Raw genomic sequence first — 13,288 nt, 5'->3', positions numbered from 1 at the left:
AAAAACTCCATCCCCAAACTCTTAGAAATCATAAATCACTTCGGCAAAATAGCAGGATACAAAATAAACCCACAAAAATCAGTTGCCTTCCTATACACTGATAATGTACAGGAAGAGAGGGAAATAAAGGGAGCAACCCCATTCACAATAACCTCCCGAAAAATAAAATATTTAGGAATTAACCTAACCAAAGATGTAAAAGAACTATTTAATGAGAACTATAAAAAGTTAAAGAAAGAAATTGCAGAAGACACTAGGAAGTGGAAAGACCTCCCATGCTCCTGGATAGGCCGACTTAATATAGTAAAGATGGTAATACTTCCAAAACTAATATACAAATTCAACGCAATTCCTATTAAAATCCCAATGACGTACATCACTGAAATACAGAAAACAGTCCAAAAATTCATATGGAACAACAAAAGACCTAGAATAGCCAAAACAATTCTAGGGGATAAAGACAATATGGGAGGGCTATCCATGCCGAACTTCAAACTCTACTACAGAGCTATAATAACAAAGACAGCATGGTACTGGCACAAAAACAGACCCGAAGACCAATGGAACAGAATAGAAGATCCAGAAATAAATCCACAGGCCTACAGCCAGCTGATATTCGACAAAGGAGCCAAAGACATACAATGGAAGAAACACAGCCTCTTCAACCGCTGGTGCTGGGAAAACTGGGCAGCCACATGCAGAAAACTAAAAGTGGACCCCAGCCTATCACCATGCACCAACATCAACTCAAAATGGATTAAAGACCTTAACATTAAACCTGAATCTCTGAAACTACTGCAGGACAGAGTAGGAGAGACACTTGAACTAATAGGCACAGGAAGGAACTTCCTCAACAGAGTCCCAGGGTCACAACAAATTGGAGAGAGACTCGACAAATGGGACTACCTTAAAATAAAAAGCTTCTGCACAGATAAAGCTATCGCAACCAAGCTAGAAAGACAACCAACTAATTGGGAAAAAATATTTACCAGCAATATATCAGACAAGGGGTTAACATCCTGTATATACAGGGAACTCAAGAAACTAATCCCTCCCAAACCAAACAAACCAATTACTAAATGGGCAAGGGAACTAAAGAGGGACTTCTCAAATGAAGAAATAAAAATGGCAAAGAAACACATGAGGAAATGTTCATCATCCCTGGTGGTGAAGGAAATGCAAATAAAGACAACCCTGAGATACCACCTTACCCCAGTCAGAATGTCCCACATCCACAAATCAGCCAACGACAAATGCTGGAGGGGATGTGGAGAACGAGGAACGCTATTACACTGCTGGTGGGAATGTACACTTATACAACCACTTTGGAAAGCAGTCTGGAGGGTCCTTAGAAAGCTAAAGATTGACCTCCCTTATGACCCAGTCATACCACTTCTAGGCATCTACCCTGAACAACAGGAACCAATATACAAGGACACGTGCACCTCCATGTTTATTGCAGCACTGTTCGCAATAGCTAGGATATGGAAACAACCTAGATGCCCCACCACAGATGAATGGATCCAAAAATTGTGGTATCTATACACAATGGAATATTATGCAGCCATTAGAAATGACAAAATAATGGCATTTGCAGGGAAATGGATGGAGCTAGAAGGAATCATGTTGAGCGAGGTAAGCCAAGAACGAAGAGACAAACAGTACATGGTCTCCCTGATAAGTGGATGATAAATCCAAAATGTTAGGTGATATGACAAAACTAACAGGACTTAAGAAACAAAGAACTCCCACTCATCTGGTTGAACCACTACCAAATATCCCCATGCTGCTGATCACATATATGGTATATAACATGTGAGCACCGTTATATATTACAGACTGTGATAGACAATTTGCTCCAGGAAAGTTAGAATGAACTTGTGACTTTAAATGAGCATCATTATTCCACAATACTGTGAATTTCCGGAAATTAAGTAATCACTTAATCACAATAAAAAAAAAAAAAGAACCTTGGGGAAGGGAGGGAGAGAGGGGATGGTAGGGGGAAAACAATGGAGGGGGTAACAATGTTCAAGAGGAAGTGTACTCATTACCTCACTCATGTAAGTGTAACCCTCTGTATAGCATCTTTACAATAAAAAAATTAAAAAAAAAAGTCATTTAAACAACTATAACCTACAGTAAGTAGCAATTATAAATCCTAAGGAGAAAGAAGAATATGATTTCCAGAGTTATTGCATTATAATATTCAAAATATCCAATTTTAAACATGACATTGAACACTTGCAAATAAAAGTGAGAGGGTAAATAATTGGAGAGGAGATAAATTGACAAATCATGACTACATCTATTGAACAAAACCCTAAATCAATTGTCTTAAATATCTTCGAAGAATTAAAGGAATCTATAACAAAGAATAGAAACTAGAAGCATACTGCATCACCAAGTAGAAGATATTAATAAAGAGTACAACTAAGATGAAAAACTCAGTAGAAAGTCTCAGTACCAGATCTGAGCAGGCAGGTGAAAGAATCTGTTAATTTTTAGGTAGATCAGCTTAGATGATCCTGTCTGATGAATAAGATTAAAAAGAAAAAAAGAATAATGGAAGAACAGAGCCACAGCATCCAGTACAAAATCAAGTTTTTGTTTTATTTTTTTCCCTGCCAGCACTGGGGCACCTAGGCATTATCCCTGAGCTTTACTTGCTCAAGGCTGGTGCTCTAACACTTGAGTCACAGCTCCATTTCTGGCTTTTTGCTGCTTAACTGATGATGAATCTCATGAACTTTCCTGTCTCAGCTGGCTTTGAACAGCCATCCTCAGATCTCAGCCTCCTGAGTAGCTAGCATTATAGGTGTGAGCCATCAGCACCTGGCAATCATATTAACATATACATAATTACAGTCCCAGAAGGAAAGAGAGATAAGGAAGCCAAATGAAATAAAGTCAGAGACTTTCTGGTATTTGATGGAAATATTAACTTATAGTTTGAGGAAGCTCAATGAACAATAAGTGGTATAAACTCTAGGAGTCCACAACTAAATGTATCATAATAAAACTGTGAATAGATAAAGATAGGAGAATCTTTTTAATACATTTTTATTGTAAAAATACTGTACAGAGGGGTTACAGTTACATGAGCAAGGTAATGAATACATTTCCTACCAAGCATTGTTGCCTCCTCCTTTGTTTTTCCCTTACCTACCATCCCTTCCCTCCCACCTCCACAACTACACTCCCTCCTACCCCCCACCCCTCTCAAGACAAAAGCAGGAAGCACAAAATGATTATCACATACAAGGAATACTTAAAAAGATTAATAGTTGCCAGGCATGCACCTGTGGCTCACACCTGTAATCAATCCTAGCTACTCAGGAGGCTGGAAAGTCTATGAGACTCATCTCCAATTAACCACCAGAAAGAAGCAGAGCTGTGGCTCAAGTGGTAGAACACTAGTTTTGAGCAAAAAAGCTCAGGGACAGCATCTAGGCCCTAAGTTCAAACCCCAGGATGGCTCAAAAAATAAAAGTCAAATTCTCATTAGATAGGAAGGAGGGCACAAGGAAATGAGGTGAAATACTCAGAGTGTTAATCACCTAAGTATATAATACTCGACAAAAGCATCCTATAATAAAGGCAGATAAATTAAAGACATTCTTAGGTAAACAAAAACTAAAGAAGTTTGCTGCTAGGAAATATGTGTTATATTAAATATACTAACATAAACCCTCAGGATGATATGAAAGGATAATAGAGAATAACTTGAATTCATATGAAAAAAGAGAGCAAATAAAGATAACTACATAGATAAATATAAGAAGCATACACATATTTTTGGTATTTTTTTCTCTTATTTTATTTAAAAGATAATTGCAAGCAAAGGAAGGAGTGACAATGTCCAAGAAGACTTGCACTCATTACCTGACTTAGGAAATGGTAACCCCTCTGTACAACACCTTAATAATAACAATAAAATTATAATAATAAAAAAGATTATTGCATAACGCAAGCTCAAACCTGTTTTGATGGATGCACAATAAAGTTACAATTTATATGACAACAATAGCACAAAGGAAGCAATGGGAACAGAGATACACAGAAATGAAGTTTTGTATTTTGCTGAAATTTAGTTGTTTTTTGTGTGTGTGTATGTGTGTATGTGTGTAACTAGAGTATTTTTGCCCAAGCTAAAAATTAGTGAAACCTCAACTCACCTAATAAAAATGTTGAATGTGGTGGCATATACCTGTGGGAAGTGCAGATAGGAAGATTGTGATCCAGGCCAACCTGGGTAAAAGGCTGGACACTATTTAAAAAGTAAAAAAGCCAAAAGGGCTAGAGGCATGACTTTCTCCTAGTGGCAGAGCACCTGCCTAGAAAGTATAAGGCCCAGGGTTCCAATCCAGTACCACAAAACACACACACACACACACACACACACACACACACACACACACACACACACACACACACACACACACACACACACACACACACACACGAGAAGAAAATGAGGTGCTCAAAACAGTACACACCAAATAATCAGTTAAACATAAAAAAAGCACTTATGGAACAACAGAAAAGATACAAACATTTTTTTCAAAAGCAAAATGGCAGAAGTCTTTCACTATCAGAAATTAGTTTAAATGCAAATGGACTAAATTCTCCACAATCAAAAGATAGGCTGGCAAACATAATTTAAAGCTATGATCCAATTATAATATGCCAATGAGACTTACTTTGAATCCAAAGGTAAAAATAGATTGAAAATGAAAGGATGGAAACAGATATTACTTTCAAATAGTAACCAAAAGATAGTTTTGGTAGTTATATAGTATCAGACAAAACACTCTTTAAGTGTTTAACTACTGTAAAAAACAAAGAAAGATATATATTGATATAAGGATCAGTCATCAAGAAACTATAACAGAGATGTTGTTCAAAGGATAGAAAATTTCAGTTAGAGTATGGTCAAGAGATTATATAACATGCTGACTATGGTTAGGATGTATGGTATTTTTTATTTGTTTATTATTTTTGCTGGACTTAGGGATGAATCTGGGTGCTGTCCCTGAGCTTTTGTGCTTAAGGCTAGCACTTGAGCTGCAGCTTCACTTCTGGTCTTTTGGTAGTTAACTGGAGATAAGAGTCTCACAGAATATCCTGGCTGGGCTGGCTTTGAAACATGCTTCTCATAGCTCAGCCTCCTGAGTTGCTAGTATTACAAGTGTGAGCCACTGGTGCCCTGCTGTATTCTTGAAAATTGCTATGAATAGATATTAAGTGAGAATTCTTAATATGTTCACTGGCTTGATTTAGTCATTCCACAGTATAAATATATTTAAAAATATATTTTAAAATGACATTATATATGATAAATTTACACAATTCTTAGTTTAAAGAAGTTATATCAATTAGCTGTCTATTTCTAAAGAACAAAGTTCTAAAGTACACATGAAACAAGCTGACAAACCTTAAGAGAGAAATAGGTAACTATAAAATATATTGCATTCAATAATGAAATGAAAGCATTTATCTATGTGGGAGGCTCTGGGTTCCATCCCTAGCATAACAAAAGAAGGGAAAAAAGGAAAAACAAAACAAAACTAGCAGAAGCTCAAAAGGAGATAGGGAACTGGGTTTAGTAGTACACACCTGTAATCCCAGTACTTGGGAGACTGAGGTAGGAAGATAGCAAGTTTGAGGCCAGCCTGGCCTACATAATGAGAATTTGGCTCTACATTAACGAATCATTTAAAAGAAAATATCTAGGGGCTGGGAAGGTGGCTCAGTGGTAGAGCGCTTGCCTTGTAAGCATGAGGCCCTGGGTTCGATTCCTCAGCACCACATAAACAGAAAAAGCCGGAAGTGGCGCTGTGGTTCCAGTGGTAGAGCGCTAGCCTTGAGCTGAAGAGCTCAGGGACAGTGCCCAGACCCAGAGTTCAGGCCTCATGACCGGCAAAAAAAAAAAAAAAAAAAAAAAAAAAAAAGAAAATATCTAGCCGGGCACTGGTGGCTCACACCTGTAATCCTAGCTACTCAGGAGGCTGAGATCTGAGAATCACAATTCAAAGCCAGCCGAGGTACAAAAGTCCGTGAGACTCTTAACTACAACAAACCATGGAAGTAGCGCTGTGGCTCAAGTGGTAGAGCACTCACCTTGAGCTGAAGAGCACAGGGACAGCGCCCAAGCCCAGAATTCAAGCCCCAGGACCGACAAAAGAAAAAAAAAAAAAAAGACAATCTTGCAACAGAAGATTACACATTCTCCTCAAATACACATGGAATATTCTTTAGGAGCAATCATGTTAGGTCACAAAGCAAATCTCAATAAATGTACAAAGACACACCCACACATCCAAGAGAACTGACAAACAAATGTTCATATAAGATCTTGAATAGTAATATCCACAATTTCATTATTATAATAACCAAGAGGAGCCAGGTGGTTCACACCTGTAATCTTAGCTGCTCAAGAGGTTGATAGATGAGGATCATGGTTCTAAGCCAACCCCAGCAGGAAAGCCCATGAGACTCTTATCTCCAATTAACTACACAGAAAAAGCTGGGGGTGGGGCTCAAGTGGTAGAGTGCTAGCTTTGAGCAAAAGAAGCTCAGAGACAGGGCTGGGAAGGTGGCTCAGTGGTAGAGCGCTTGCCTTGCATGCCTGAGGACCTGGGCTCGATTCCTCAGCACCACATAAGCAAAATGAAAAAAGCCGGAAGTGGCACTGTGGCTCAAGTGGTAGAGTGCTAGCCTTGAGCTGAAGAGCTGAGGGACAGCGCCCAGGCCCAGAGTTCAGGCCCCACGACCGGACCCCCCCCCCAAAAAAAAACAAAAACAAAAAAAGAAGCTCGGAGACAGAGCCTAGGCCCAGAGATTCAAGCCTAGGAATGATAAATAAATAAATAAGTAAATAAATAAATAACCAAAAGGTGGAAAGAGCCCAAATGTCCATCTATTGTTAATAGGATAAATGCAGTATTATCTCTATAATGCAGTTGTGTTCAAAAAGGAACATAAAGGAATGAAATACTGATACATATTACAATACTGAGGAACTTGTGAAAGAACCCAGTCATAAAAGACTACATACTACATGGTTCCACTTAAGAAACATGCAAATCCATTAGTAATATCTAGGGTTAGGCAACAGGAAAGAAATATGGGATGCAAGTGATAAAATGTTCTCAAATTGTAATGCAAGTAGCACAATTCTATGGGTTGTTCATATTAGGGGTGAGAGTGTAAGAGCTATATGGCTCAACAAAATTACCCAGAAAAAGTAAACACAGAGTGAAATTTAGTGTGGTGACATACCCATAGTCATTCTACAATGTAGATATATTTGAAAAATGGCATGCTTACTAAGTAAGTAATTCTTACTTAGTTAAAGGAAGTTATATCAATTATATCAGTTATATTAGCAGTATAACTGCTTGAACACAACAGTTCGATGCCAGCCTGAGTAATGGATATTCCATGTCAAAAATAAAATAAGTAAATAAATATATAAATAAAAATAGCATATATAAAGAAATTAAAATTAAAGAAGTTGGGTTTTCCAAGAAGACAACACATCAATGGGAAGCTAAGAAAGAATTTATCTTCTGAGCCAGAGGAAAGAAGGCATCAAAAAAGCAAAGAATAATAGCAGGGGAAAGGATGAAGAGGGAGAGTGACAGAGGTGGGAAGCTGGGTCAAGGTACATGGTCTGCATGTATGGACATGTCACAAGGAACCCCTCTGGTGCAACTAACATACATGCAAATTTAAAAATAATAACGAGGGGTTGGGAAGTGGCTCAGTGGTAGAGTGCTTACCTTGCATGCATGAGGCCCTAGCTTCGATTCCTCAGCACCACATAAGCAGAAAAAAGTGGGAAATGGTGCTGTGGTAGAGTGCTAGCCTTGAGCTGAAGAGCTGAGGGACAGCACCCAGGCTCAGAGTTCAGGCCCCATGACTGATGATGATAAAAAGTAGAGTGTGGCTCAAGTGGTAGAGCACCAGCCTTGAGTGAAAAAAGTTTTTTTTTTTATACTAAAACCTTCCAGAAAAGTTTCATGTGAGTTATAACACCTTTTGAGGACTTATAGATGACAGAGAGAACTAAAGTCTTGAAAATCTTAAAACACCAAGCAAATCTGGAACATCTGCCAAAGACAAAACTACGAACGAAAGCCAGCAAATGCTTCCGTGTGAAGTCTACAGAGATGGTAAAACCAAGAATGAAAAGAAACTTCTGATACACCCATGAAACCAATTCTATGTAGCAAAAGCTGGGTAAGTAGAGGAGGAGTGAGAGGGAAGAACATGTCTCCTTTTTAGATTCGTTTCTTTTCTGAGCACAAGTGCTCTCTGTGCTCCAACCCTGGCCCCCCCTGCCCCCAACAATTGTAGTACTAAGTTTAGGCAACATAATACCAGCCTTTGTTCCCTCCACTGTGGAGTAGACAGATTCTGCTGTTTCAGTTTTGGTTGCTCCTCATCACCAGGCCCAGCACTGTCTGGCTTTGCAAGTTCAGCAGTTCACTGCTTGGAGGAGTAGGGGAGGAAATCTTAAAAGTGGATCAGAGGAGAAAATGTGTCACAGCTGACTGGAAAGAAAAAAGGATACAATTTCTCATTCTCTCTTCATCCTCATGAGGATGCTTTGTGCATCTTTACCACACTAATGAGATGGTTCTCTTTCTGAGTCATTTAAGGGCACAGATGTCTCTGTGCCCCAGCACCCAGGGCCCAACCTAGAAAGCATTTTCAGGAAATGAGGGGATTGAGGCCATTTGCACATTAATATGCAATGTGCCAAACACTAGGGCTGGGTGCAAATCAAGTTAACTTGAAATTAATACTGCTCAAAACCTGAGGGCATGGCTCAAGCGATAGAGTGCCTGCCTAACAAACTTAAGGACCTGAATTCAAACCCCAGTATTACAAACAAAAAATACAATTCAACTGTTACAGAGTGAACCCATCTGGGTAATCATCTAGCCAAAGGGAAAAAAACTGGCACATTCTTAGCACCTCAAAGCCGACTTGTAGGTCTGGAATGTAGCTTAGTGGCAAAGCGCTTGTCTAGCAAGTGCAAGTCCTGGGTTTGATCACCAGTACCAAAAAAGAAAAAAGACCAAAAAAAGCTGTCTTCATCTCCCTTCCACTCAATACTCCTACCTACTGTACAAAGTTAAGACCTCAACACCATACATTGTTTTCCTATTTTAAAAATACTGCATACTTGCTTACTAAGTTTAAGGCCCTGAGTTCAAGCCCAGTACTGGGGGGGAGGAAACCTATATAAATGGAATCACACAATATAAATTCTTTTGTGTCTGACTTCTTTTGTGCCTGCTTACAAATTGGAACTCTCCTGCATTTTATCTCACGTGGTGAGCTGGCTTTCAAAGCACTTGACTACGGAAGCTGCAGGGCATCAGAATCTCAGACAGCAGACCAAGCTGTCTATGCCAAGTTGGGTGTTTAAACAGGTGAGCAGATCTCTGACCTGGAGGAAGTGAGAAAATGAGTGAGAATCTCCTGGAAACCTAGGGGCAAGTTTATCTTCTGCATGTTTTCAGAGAAGACCTGAACTGGCCTTCAGGATCTGCTAGATTTAATCCCTATTCCTGCTCTCTTACCCTAGCTGACCTTAGCTTCTTCTAGAATTAGATGCTTTAAGCATTCATTTCTTAGCCTGCAGCTAAGACTGCTTGATGGTATATACAGAAGTAGAGACTTTTTGAAGCCACATCTTTCTTCTTTTGGAAGTGAATTCCTAGGCTCCCAGGGAAGACACACCACCAGTGGGCTGACTTTTACTTTTTTATTCTTTGTGGATGACTTTGGGGATATTTTTATGGTAAATGTTTCATGGTCTTCAAAATTTCAGTTTGATGTGGTGGAAGTCCTGATTATCACCACAGATTTTTGAAAAAGAAAAAAAATCAACTGTGGTGTTGGTAGAGTAATTGCAGGTTTCAGAGTTAGAGACTCAAGAAGAAAAGATGACTTGCTATCAGACTGTGTTCTACTGTACTCGAATTCTTCCTCCTCTCCCTCCTCCTATCACACAGGAACAGTATTCTACTGTACTTGACCTCCTCCTCCTCCACCTCCTTCTTCTTTTTTGCCAGTCCTGTGGCTTGAACTCAGGGTCTGGGCACTGTCCCTGAACTTCTTTTGCTCAAGGCTAGCACTCTACCACTTGAGCCACAGCACCACTTCCAGCTTTTTCTGTTTATATGGTATGGAGGAATCGAACCCAGGGCTTCATGCCTACTAGGCAAGCACTCTACCACTAAGCCACATTACCAGCCCTGATTTCTTCTTTTTTGAATATGCTTATATAAGGAATGTGAGGGAAAGGACCCGTGAAAGCCTAGAAGCACAGGTATCTCGACCTTGAGAGCTTGTTCGGAGGTTCTAACAGGGGAGCGCAGCTACTCGTATACCCTTGACCGAAGACCGGTCCTCCTCTATCCGGGATGGTCGTCCTCTTCAACCGAGCGCGCAGCTTCGGGAGGGACGCACATGGAGTGGTGAGGGAGGAAGGGGACACCCGCCTAGCCAGCCAGATCAGCCGAATCAACCCTGGCCATCAATGGGGTGACAGATGTCGCAGCCAGATCGCCCTCACATCCAAGCACAGGTATCTGTATGAAGAATATCTGACTCTGTGGGTCAGAGAAGCGAAGAAACAACTGGCAGATGTGTCTCCTTTCCAGGTAAAGTCAGAATGTCACATAACCTCTGGATGATTAGTACCTTACAGTGAAATACGTTGGAGGCAGGCAAGCCTAGTCCATATGCTTCTGAAGCAGCCAGTCTGAATATATCAGTTAGGTCAGTGAGGGAGTACCCTGGGTGTATTCCATGGTAGAACCCTCCCACTGCTTTTCGTTTTTTCCAAAACAGAGACCTCAACCTTGTTTTACCAGCACTCAGCACAGTGCCTGACATGTAAGAGATGCTAAATAGGAGTTTAATGAGCAGAAATATGTTGAACAAGCTTAGGTAAGTTGTTCTCTTGATCCCCAAGACAACATTTTCATCTCATAAGTTTTGTGTTCTGGATAAAGGTTCTATGCTGCTACTTTGTGAACTACTGGTTTTTCTAGATAACCAGGACCCTCTACCCCACTGGCTTGCCAAATGTGCTTTTGTAGTGTTATCTAGCTTAGGCTGACCTCAAGCTTGCAGTCCTCTCGCCTCAGCTTCTCAAGTGCTAGAAGTACTGGCATGTACCACCTGGCTTGACTCTTCTTTGGTCAAAGCTGAGATGCTGATGATCTTAATGTTGGTGAATTGTGTGCCTAAGACTGACAAAAAGCTGCCAGGTGACAGTGATAGGAAAAACATCATGAATCATGGGACTCAATCCAAGCTCAGAACAGTAATAAACATGTATCCCAGAGTAAAAAAAAAAAGAAAAAAAAAAAGATGGTAATTTGGGTTAGTCAATGTGCTCCATGGGGGTGTATGCTAGGTGTCAGGACCAGAGTACAGGAGGAGACAGAAATCCTCTATAGTCAAACAGAGATAAAAATAACATTAAAATTTACTTTGGGCTGGGCACCAGTGGTTCATACCTGTAATCCTAGCTACTCAGGAGGCTAAAATATGAGGATTATAGTTCAAAGCCAGCCTAGGGAGGAAAGTCCCTGAGATTCTTTTCTCAACCACCAAAAAGTCAGAAGTGGAGCTGTCACTCAAGTAGTAGAGTGCCAGAGTAACAGCCTTGAGCAAAAAAATTTAAGGCACAGTGTTCTGGTCCTGAGTTCAAGCCCCAGCACGCATGTGTGCGCATATGCACATGCACACACCTACCCACCCACACCTGACCTCTTTTGTCCATGTCTTTCTCTGTCCTTCCCTCTCCAATGTAGCTCAATTGTGGCTCCCTCTGCCTGGTTAATGTCTCTCCATATCATGCAAAGCCAAGACCACAACCCTTACTATATAGCTTCCTTCTCCAAGCCTCTGACTCTCCATCACTGTGCCACAGTGCAGTTTTAACATGCCACTTCACCTTTTTGCTCTATTTTCTCGGCTAGAAAAAAAAAATGAAACAATCTGTTTTGAAGTGTGTATCTTATAGGGTCAAATAATTACAAAATCCAAAATGCACTGAGCCTTGATGTCAAAAGGGCCAAGATTAATTCACAATATAATAGCTGCCCTGTTTCTGTGAATACAGATGCCTTATTCCTAACACCATGTTTTGTATCTGTTCCTTTAAACAAGTATTTAATAGTTGAGGAATGCTTCTGAGGGCAGTGGCTCTGGTCAGGTAGAACTCGATTGAATTTGAAAGATAAAAAGATAGGAGTTCTACTCTCAAAGAAAAACAGTCTCCAGTGTCATAAACCCTACATCAAACAGAGCAGGGATAGAAACAAAAACTCTGGAAAGAAAAACAACAGTTAGGTGCCAGTAGTTCATGCGTATAATCCTTGGTACTCAGAAGGCTGAGATCTGAGAATCCTGGTTTGAAGCCAGGCTAGGCCTATCTCTCCAATTAATCGGGGGTGGGGGGGGGGTGGCGGGGAGCCAGAGGTGGAACTGTGGTTCAAGTGATAGAGCCTTAAATGAAAATGCTAAAGGACAGTGCCCAGGCTCTGAGTTCAAGCCCAGGACCAGCAAGATGGCTAGAGAGGGAGAGGAGACAGAGAAAGAGAAAGAGGGCGAACTAACCTTTATGTCCTTGAGAACATTAAGAAATAAAAATAAGGGGCTGGGAAGGTGGCTCAGTGGTAGAGCGCTTGCCTTGCATGCTCGAGGCCCTGGGTTTGATTCCTCAGCACCACATAAGCAAAAAGAAAAAAGCCGGAAAGTGGCGCTATGGCTCAAGTGGTAGAGCGCTAGCCTTGAGCTGAAGAGCTGAGGGACAGCGTCCAGGCCCAGAGTTCAGGCCCCACGACCGGACCCCAAAAAAAAAAAAAAAATTATAATTACTCCTATCTCCTGACTCGATGTACTTTAAATGAAAAGTATGTGTGGATCTGAAAATTTAAAAAAAAAAAAAAAAAAAAAAAAGAAATAAAAATAAAACAGGCCACGTCCATCAAAATATAAACCACTTCTCCAATTACCTTGGTGTCAGTTCCACAACAAGCCTGGTCTTGGTGGATGGCAAGAAGGGCTCAGCTCTCTTGGTATGGGGTACCCCTGTGCCCAGAATACTGTTTGTCTCAGAGAAAACCACCCTCTCCATCCCCACTTTGGACGAAGGAATCCATGGACACCTAAAACAAGACTCAGGCAGTTGTAGTGTTGATACAGACCAGGCTTGAGGCAGACATGTGCCCACCACAGGCCTTGAGAGGTT

The 13,288-nt window shown here is 40.6% G+C and overlaps 1 protein-coding gene across 6 annotated transcripts in view; it reads right to left on the bottom strand.

Moving 5' to 3' along the window:
- The window catches only part of LOC138807814 (protein FAM178B-like), a 112,313-nt gene that overhangs the window by 97,433 nt on the left and 1,592 nt on the right, over positions 1 to 13,288 (bottom strand). The window lies entirely within an intron of this gene.

Source organism: Dipodomys merriami, unplaced genomic scaffold (genome assembly GCF_024711535.1).
Source record: "Dipodomys merriami isolate MVZ:Mamm:240054 unplaced genomic scaffold, mDipMer1.0.p SCAF_435, whole genome shotgun sequence".
NCBI lineage: Eukaryota > Metazoa > Chordata > Mammalia > Rodentia > Heteromyidae > Dipodomys > Dipodomys merriami.
The sequence above is the reverse complement of the archived record's forward strand: the minus strand, read 5'-3'. Positions and strand labels throughout refer to the sequence as shown.